An 8,542-nucleotide genomic window follows, 5' to 3' on the forward strand; every position below is an offset into this window, starting at 1 on the left:
TCCGGCTGCAGAGCCACGCGCCCAGAGGGCGTTTAGGTCGCAGGATCAGCGCCGGATTAGAGCGGGTGGGAGCGGGTCGCGGCTCCCCACTGCAGCCCGCGGCCTCCGGGTTCCGCAGCCCTCTGCGCCTGCAGGTCTCTGCCCGCCACCTCCTGCCCCACGCACCCCACCCCCACCCCACGTTGCCATGGTAACCGCCTGCCGCCTGGCTGCCTTCTCACGCACGTCGTGAACTAACGGACTCCGCGACGGCCTGGACCCCACCCCCACTCCCTGAACCTCGGCGCCATCGGTCGGTCCGCCACGTGCGGCACCGAGGTAAAGAGTCCAGGGGCGAGGGGGGCGAGGGGCGCGAGCGGGCACGCAGGTGGTGCGGTGCCCACGGCGGCGACAGCCCCGCCTCCCGGCCCGGCGGGGCGCTGCCCTAGATGCCCGGGCCGGCCGCCGGGGGGAGGGGAGCGCGAGCTCGCGGAGCATTCTGGGCATTGTAGTCTGGCGGCGCCTGCGCCGCGAGGCCGCGCTGGAGTGCTCTGGACGGGCGAACTACAAAGCCCGGCGTCCCCGGTCCCTAGGAGAGACCGATAAACTTTGAGCGGACCCGGGAGCCCAGAAAATCTGTCTTTGCTCTCGGGGCCACCTGGGGGGTCCTGGAACTGGGCTCGGAGAGTCGGCCAAGGGAAGTGGAGGTGAGACGGCGCTTCCCGCCTTGCCATTCATGGGCCTGCCCTGCTGCAGCACTGGCCCCACCCCGGCGGGCCACCGCCCAGGGCAGCCCGGTGGATGAGCAGTCACCAGCTGCGGGGGCCGGGCCTGCCGGCCTCTGGCCCTCCCCAGGTGCTGCGCTCGGTGCAGAACCGTACGTATGTCACACCCCAGGATTTATCCGTGGATGGATCACGTTCATTCTAAAGTAGCTCATAGGTCTTTGCATGTGAAGCCAATAGTTAACAATTGCAGCCCGGGTAGCAGTGTTTCCCATTGCGGGGAGATGTAGCTATTATTACAAGTTGGTATCTGTCAACATATTTTACAAGTCGTTTTGCTTTTTTTTGTATTTTATTTTTCAAAACTCCAGGTTGTAAGGTGAGTTTTATTTCCCCACCCCCTCCACTTAGCAAGCTGAATACTACTTACACAGGGCTATCTTCTTTAAAGAATCAAAGAACAAACTTTAATTCTTGGAGGAAGTACAGCGAGACTGCTCCTTGGGAACAAAGATGGTGAGATTTCATCTGTATTCTCTGGAGAGACCAGTCCTGGGATCATTCTTGGGAAAGTAGGTCAGTGATAAAAAGAAGATCCTCAATGAGATGGATTGACACCGTAACTGCAACAATGGGCTCAAACTTTAACAATTGGGTTCCGTTTTGTTCTGTTGTACACGAGATCGCTAGGAGTTGGAACCACCTGCACAGCACCTAGCAACAATTACAACAGCATACTTTAAAAGATGAGCTCGGATTTAGATGGCTGTAGTCCTATAGAATGACACCCGCAAGACCTGGTGATCCAGTGGTGTAGCACTGGCCTGCCAACCCATCTGCCGGCAGTTTGAACCCACCCGCCACTGAACCAGAGAAAGCTGAGACGTTTGCTTCCATAAACCCTAGGGAAAGTTTCCTTCCACAAACTGCACCATCCTCACAATTGTGACCTTTGAGCCCATCTCCGTTGCTGCAGCTACTGTGCCATCTGCTCCTTGAGGTCTTCGCCTTTTCACTGCTCTGATTGACCAAGTATAATGAACGCCCTTCTCTAGGGACTGGTCTCTTCTGATAAAACGCAAAGTGTATGAGATGAAGTCCTGCCATCCTTCCCTTCTAAGGAGCATTTTGGTTGTACTTCTTTCAAGACAGATTTGTCCTGGGAGCCCCTGGCATATTTAATATACCGTAGAGGCGTCTGCTCTTTAGTCTTTACTCATTGCCCATGAGGCGATGGAAAATCCCGTGGCTCGGGTCAGGCACACCTTAGTTCTGAAGGTGACACCTGTGCTTTTTGATTTTTAAACACCCTAACAGGGTCTTTTTCAGCTCACTTGCCCAGTGCAGTGCAGTGCATTGTTTGATTTCCCGTCTGCTGTCTCTGTGAGCATTGATTCCAGATCGAAATGAAATGCAATCCTTGACGATTCCCACCTGTTCTTCCTGTCGCTTGATGCTTCCTGGTCCGTTTGTTTGGGTGTTTGTTTTCTTTCCATTGAGGTGTGAGTGCTTTAAGTTCTCCGTCCTGTCAGCAAGCAGGCTGGTCTGGTATCCTCTGCATAGTTGAGCCTGTTGATGAGTTGTCTAGAGTATGCAGACTCACTGCTATTGAATCATGGCGACAGGATAGGACAGTAGAACTGCCCTTGTGGATTTCTGAGGCTGGACATTTTTCTCCTGAGTGGTGGCTGGTGGAGTGGGAGCCCTGGTGGTATAGTAGTTACACGTTGGGCTATGACCTGCAAGGTCCGCAGTTTAAAACCAACAACAGCCCTGCAGGAGAGAGACAAGGCTTTCTACTCCCGTAAACAGTTACAGCCTCGGAAACTCACAGGGGCAGTTCTACCCTGTCATGTAGGGTCATCATGAGTTAATATTCACTCGATGGCAGTGAGCTTTCTTGTTGTTGTTTTTAGAATTGGTAGGGAGGGAAACTTGTGGCTTCTGAAACCCACAAGGGCAGTGCTGTTTTGACCTGTAGCGTCTCTTCGACTTAGTGACAGTGAATTTGTGTAATCTGTTGACTTAATGACAGTGAATTTGTGTAATCTGTTGACTCGATGGCAGTGAGTTTGGCTTACCTTTTTGAGCGGCTGAAGGGTTTGAACTGTTGGCCTTCTGGTTGGCAGTCAAGTGCATAACCCACTACACCATTAGCACTAGTATTTAAAGCACAGAGTTGTCTTAAATTAAAAAGGGATTGTTCAGCAGTAGGTAATCAGAACAACTCACTGCTCTCGAGTCCGTGCTGACTCATAGTGACCCCAGAGAACAGGGTAAAACTGCCCCTTGAGGTCCTGAGAACTGTCACTCTTTATGGGTGTAGAAAGCCCCGTCTTTCTCTTGAGCATTCGGTAATAGGAATGCCTGTTCTTGTGTTTTTTTGAGAGTTTCTCAGGAGTGTGTTTTGAGAAGAAATAATGCTATGTTCTGGTGCTTTCTGTGCCTAAGAACACTCTCCAGAGCTGGCCAAGGACTTGGTGAAAATGAGGGGGGCAGGCAGCGATTTTGCACACCCATCTGGAATGCCCCTTCGACATTTCCTCCCAGAAACAAAGCTCCCAGCCTCTGAACTAAAAGTGTCTGGTCGTCTTGCGGACATAGATATTTGGTAGTGTTGTGAGAAGAAAACAACATAAGGCCAGCAATACTCTTACAATTTTTCTCTCTTAATTAAAATGAAGCGGACCTCTTTAAACATTACTTAAAGTAGCAATTTTGCACCAGAAGGAGATGGAAAGTAGTGTTCTTAAGGCCACCCAAGAGAGCAGAGACCATATGTTGTATAATATTGGGAACTGGAGGAGTTCATCTATTCGTCCAAGCTCTAAGGGTGTATCATCGGCCAGGCTGAAGTTCTGCCAGGTCGTGGGAAAGGTGACAGGAATAAAAGGTAGTCAGGAAGCCTGGTAGTGCAGTGGGTTAAGCACAACGGGGCGGTGCTCATTGAAATGTCAGTGGCAGTTCAAACCCCGCAGCCGCTCCATGGGAGGAAGAAGAGGCAGTCAGCTCTTGTAAAGGTGATGGCAGTTCCACTTTGCCCTGGACGGTTACTGAGAATCGGGATTGATTCAACGACAGAGGTCCTGTGTCTTGCATGGGCAGACGGTCCTGTCACTGTCAAACCCTGCCCATTGCCCTTGGCTTAATTCTAACTCACAGCAACCCGGTAGGACAGAGTATGGAAGCCGATTTCCACATCTTTCTCTGCTGGAGCAGCCGGTGGGTTCAGAGTGCCACCCTGTGGGTGGTATGCAGCTCAGTGCTTAACCCCTGCACTGCTCTCCCAGGGCACCTCCCACCCTCCCAGGGCACCTCTCACCCTCAGAGCGCTTCCCACCTTCACAAGGTGCCGCGAAACCTCACAGGGAGCCTTCAAGCCTCACAGGGTGCCCTCCATCCTCATGGGATGCTTCACTTCTTTGGGTAGCAGTCATGGCCTGAAGTAAACTGAATTCTTGTGATTTTGAGAAATTTCTTTTTTTTAAGATGTGAAAACCAAACACCAAACCAGTTGCGTGCGGCTAAGTCTTCTGATTCATACTGGTTCCCATGCGTGCCAGTGGTAGGACTGCGGTCGACTCAAACACACACGATGCCGGGGCCGAGCAATCCCGTAGGACAGGGCAGCACTGCCCCTGGGGGTTTCCAAGACCGTCAATGTTTATGGGGTAGAAAGCCCCATCTTTCTCCCGAGGAGTGGCTGGTGGTTTCGACCTGCAGACCGTGAGTATCCCAGAGCAATGGGTAACCGCTGCATGACCAAGGCCCCTAGAACTACGTGCCCCAGAGGGTCTGTCCTGACTGATCTGCAGAAAGAGACTTCCTGCCTCACTTTTGAGGTGCTTCCGATGGCTTTGAGCAGCCAACCTCGTGGTCAGTAGCTGAGCACGTAACTGTTCTCCCCACCCGGAGTCTCGTAGAAAAGGCCCCGGCTGGGTACATTAGCCAACCGAGCCTGGTACAAAATCCTGACCATCAAACCTAATTTGCCGGGTAGTTACAGTGGCTCTAATTACCGTCATATAATTCACATCACTAGCGCTGAAGTTAGAATCCTGGTGGTGTCGTGGGCCCCACATCGGGCTGTTAACCACAAGGTCAGCGATTAAAAACCTCCAGCGGCTTGAAGCTTCCTCCTCCTGTAAAAGAGGTACAGCCCCAGGAACCCCCAGGGGCAGTTCTCCCCTGTCTTAGAGGGGCACCATGAGTGGGGATCGGTTCAATGACAGGGAGTGACCGCGTGAGTGAGTTAGTGACAGCTGAGGTGGTTTCAGTGTTTCCGACAGACATCTGCTCTCAGGAGTTTACCACCCAGAAAAGGCAGAGGCACGCAGTGTGGGAGAGAGATGGAAATCTGACTGTGAACATTATTTAAAGGAGAAAGACATCTTTTTTTCCTAACTGGATAAACCACCACATACATGAGTTTGAAAATGTGTTTTCTTTCCTACCTTGAAACAGCTTATGCTCCTTTCCAAGTTATTTCTGCCTGACAACATGGGCACCCTGCCCCTTGAGGTTCCCATGGAATCTTTGGAGTTGAGGTGGCCAGTTGGCGTCCACGTAGGACAAAGGACATTATTTATTCATTAAGCTAAATGATTGTTTGGTTTTGAGAAGACTTAAGGGATATGTTTGGTTTAAGGTTTAAAGAGTGTGTTAGGCTGGTTTGTCCAGAGGAACAAAACCAGGCATATGTATGTATATGTACATGTATACTTACACTTTCTATCAGTGGTTTTCAACCTTCCTAATGCCGCAACCTTTAATACAGTTCCTCATGTTGTGGTGACCCCCCAACCATAACATTATTTTCATTGTTCCTCATAACTGTCATTTTGTGACCCCTGTGAAAAGGCCGTTCGACCCCCAAAAGGGTCTCGACCCCCAGGTGGAGAACCGCTGCTTTATATTAAGAAGTAGTTTTCTATCCAGCTCAAGCTGGTGGGTCCGGTGCTAGCTGGAGCCCTCTTCAGACTCGCTAGCCGCAGGCTGATGGCCCAGAAAGGTGACGTGGGCAGCAGGGAGATCATGGCTGGTGGGTGCAGAGTTATGTAGATTCAAGCTGGGTGGAAACATGGCAGGGTGCCGGCAGCTCTTCAGATCAGTGCTCTCATGGGGCCACCTACCCCTGGAGGCAGGCACAGAGTCCCAGCAAGAAGGAAGGTGATAGGCCAGCGAGAGGAGAAGTTCCCAGAGTCTCTCTTATACCGAAGCCACACCCTCAAGGGGGCATCATCAGGCTGTGACCTGATGGATAGTTTAGACTCCACCTGTACACTTTCACACAGGTGCAGGTGGACATAAAACCTAACCAATGCCAAGGTGCCCTCAGGGCAATACTTTAGGGGCTCCTTCAGCTTGCATGGCTCCAGGATGCCTGGATTCCCTGAGAATTTTAAATTCTCTGTCCTCCCCCTTTTGATCATGACCCTTCTGTAGACTCCCTGATCAAAATGCTCAGTCACGGTAGACCGGCACCACCCAGCCACCCGGGTCTCGCGGTGAAGGAGCAGCTGTTCACGGAGGCCGTCAGCTTCACGGTCTAGTTTCTCTTCCTGTTCTCGACTCCTTCTTTTTGGCTCCAGGTGAGCGGACACCGATCACGATGCTTTGGGTGGTCTCCCACAAGCTCTGAAGACCTCGGGCAATATATAGCTAAATATGAGGCAGAGCAGACGCACGAAGCATGTTACTGGGCCAATGAACTGAGACAGATCTGGAAAGCAAGAAACCAACCCTTATTAGGCGTTTGGCTGCACACCCTCCCCAACTCCTCTTTTTATGTTGTTGTTGCAGCTGTGGAAACTATGACCCTACTTTTGTTAAAGTTAAGCTTTATTAGGTGTACAACTTAACCCATTGCTATGAGTCAGTGCTAGCTCATAGTGACCCCTGTGGTTTTCCAAGACTATAACCATTTATGGGCGTAGAGAGCCCGGCTTTTCTCCCCCAGAGCTGCTGGTGGTTTCAAACTGCCGACCACGTGGATCGCAGCCCAACGTGCAGCCAACACACCACCAGGTCCCTGCCACCCCTGGGAAACATCAAAGAATGCTTCTTTTATTATTATTATGTAATTAAAAAATTTTATTCATTTTTTAGAATGTTTCTTTTAACGTGATAACCTTTGCCTGACTTTTGACGATAATGGCCTCATGCCATATTAGCCTTTTTCTGATCAACTAATTTCACTGAGTGTAACCGGGCTCACCCGGTTATGAGGTGTTCTGCAGAGTCAGTGTTATGTTCCATTTTGTGTTATGTATCCAAGTTTGTTCATCCGTTCTTCGTGGGTGGGCATTTGAGTGGCTTCCATCGTTTGATGTTGTGCATTGCCCTGCGATGAACATGGATATGCATATATCCATATTGTGGGTCCTATTTCCCCAGGATATATACCAAGCAGAGGGATTGCTTCCTATGTTTTGAGGACATGCCATCCCGCTTTCCCCAGTAACTACCTTTCACAGTCCCACCAGCAGTGTGTGGGTTCCGCTCTCTCTGCACCTTCCCCAGCATTTGTTCTGTTCTGTTGGTTGCCTTTTTTTTAACTTGGGTATTAGAGTTGGGATGAGATGGTGTTTCACACTGTTTTGATTTGCATCTCTCTAAAAGGCTAATGTTTGTGAACATTTCTTCATATGTTTGTTGGCCATGTGAATATCTTCTCCCATTGTCCATTCATTTCCTCTGCCCATATTAAAATTGTATTATTTATCTTTTTTGGAGTATTATTTATCTTTATGTTGTTGAGGTATGTGTTAGTCCAGGTAGACTAGAGAAACAAATCCATAGAAACTCATATGTGTATAAGAGAGAGTTTTATATAAAGGGTAATTGTACATTAAGAAAGCATCCCAACCCCAGTCTAGTCCAAGCCCGTAAGTCCGATATTAGCCCATATGTCTGATACCAATGTAGAAAACACTTCAGACTCATGAAACACAGGCAATGACGCTGGATGCAGGGTGATCACAGGCCAGTGGGTAGAAAGTCTTTGGATCCAGTGGTGGTGTAAGCATCTCAGTGATGGCAGGGGTCTCCACGTGGCTTCTCTAGTCCCCAGGGGTCTGGTTGCATCAGGGTAGGTCCATGTGGCTTCTCCAGCTCCCAGGGCATAGCGTCATGTGTCTTGTCAGTAGGGCATTGTCTCAGGGTGTGAGCTGAGAGAAGGGAAGTGCCTCCCACCTCCAAGGAGGAAAATACAGGAGTTCCCAGAATCCTCAGGAGAAGGCCATGCGCACAGAGACCTCATTGGCTTTTTAATGATTGACGGGCTAGACTCCACCCCTTCATTGCCAGTCTTCAAATTGACATGAGATTATGTAACTACCACAAGTTGTTGAAGCTTTCTGTACATTTTACAGATTAGTTCCTGGTCTGAAATGATTTTTCCAATTTGTGGGTTATCTTTTTACTCTTTTGGTGAAATATTTTGGTAAGTGTGTTTTAGGAAGTTTCAGTCATCTAATTTTCTGCTGTTTCTGTGTTATTCATTATGTTTGATAGTGTATTTATGCTACGCATTAGGGCCCATATGTTTGTCCCTAATTTTTCAGTGATGATATTTAGAATTCTGGCTTTTACTTTAGGTTTTTGATACATCTTGAGTGTGTTTTTATAAGCGATGTGAGATATGAGTCCTTTTTCATTCTTTCTGCAAATAGCTATCCAATTTTGCCAGAAGGATTTCCCTATTTAATGTAGGTTAGCCCTATGTTTGGCCCCCTCTACCTGCAGAAGAATTCACTTCAGAGGACAGTACTGAAGCTACAACTCAGGGAGAGGGACATGTCTGATCAGAGCACACAGGAGCAAATGAAGGGAGAGGA

The 8,542-nt window shown here is 49.4% G+C and overlaps 1 protein-coding gene across 4 annotated transcripts in view; it reads left to right on the forward strand.

Moving 5' to 3' along the window:
- The first annotated feature begins 247 nt into the window (after positions 1 to 247).
- Positions 248 to 8,542, forward strand: part of KATNAL1 (katanin catalytic subunit A1 like 1) — a 65,672-nt gene continuing 57,377 nt past the window's right edge. For 2 of the 4 annotated variants that reach the window (XM_004714817.2, XM_045294023.1), the window contains exon 1: positions 607 to 686. The gene's annotated coding sequence lies outside the window, so the exon portion shown is untranslated. Of the gene's footprint in view, positions 319 to 606; positions 687 to 832; positions 857 to 8,542 lie in introns of those variants that run through there. The other 2 variants (XM_045294021.1, XM_045294022.1) reach the window with 2 other exon arrangements.

Source organism: Echinops telfairi, unplaced genomic scaffold (assembly GCF_000313985.2).
Source record: "Echinops telfairi isolate 266 unplaced genomic scaffold, ASM31398v2 ScPeMD7_2565;HRSCAF=3150, whole genome shotgun sequence".
In the NCBI taxonomy this organism is placed as follows: Eukaryota; Metazoa; Chordata; class Mammalia; order Afrosoricida; family Tenrecidae; genus Echinops; species Echinops telfairi.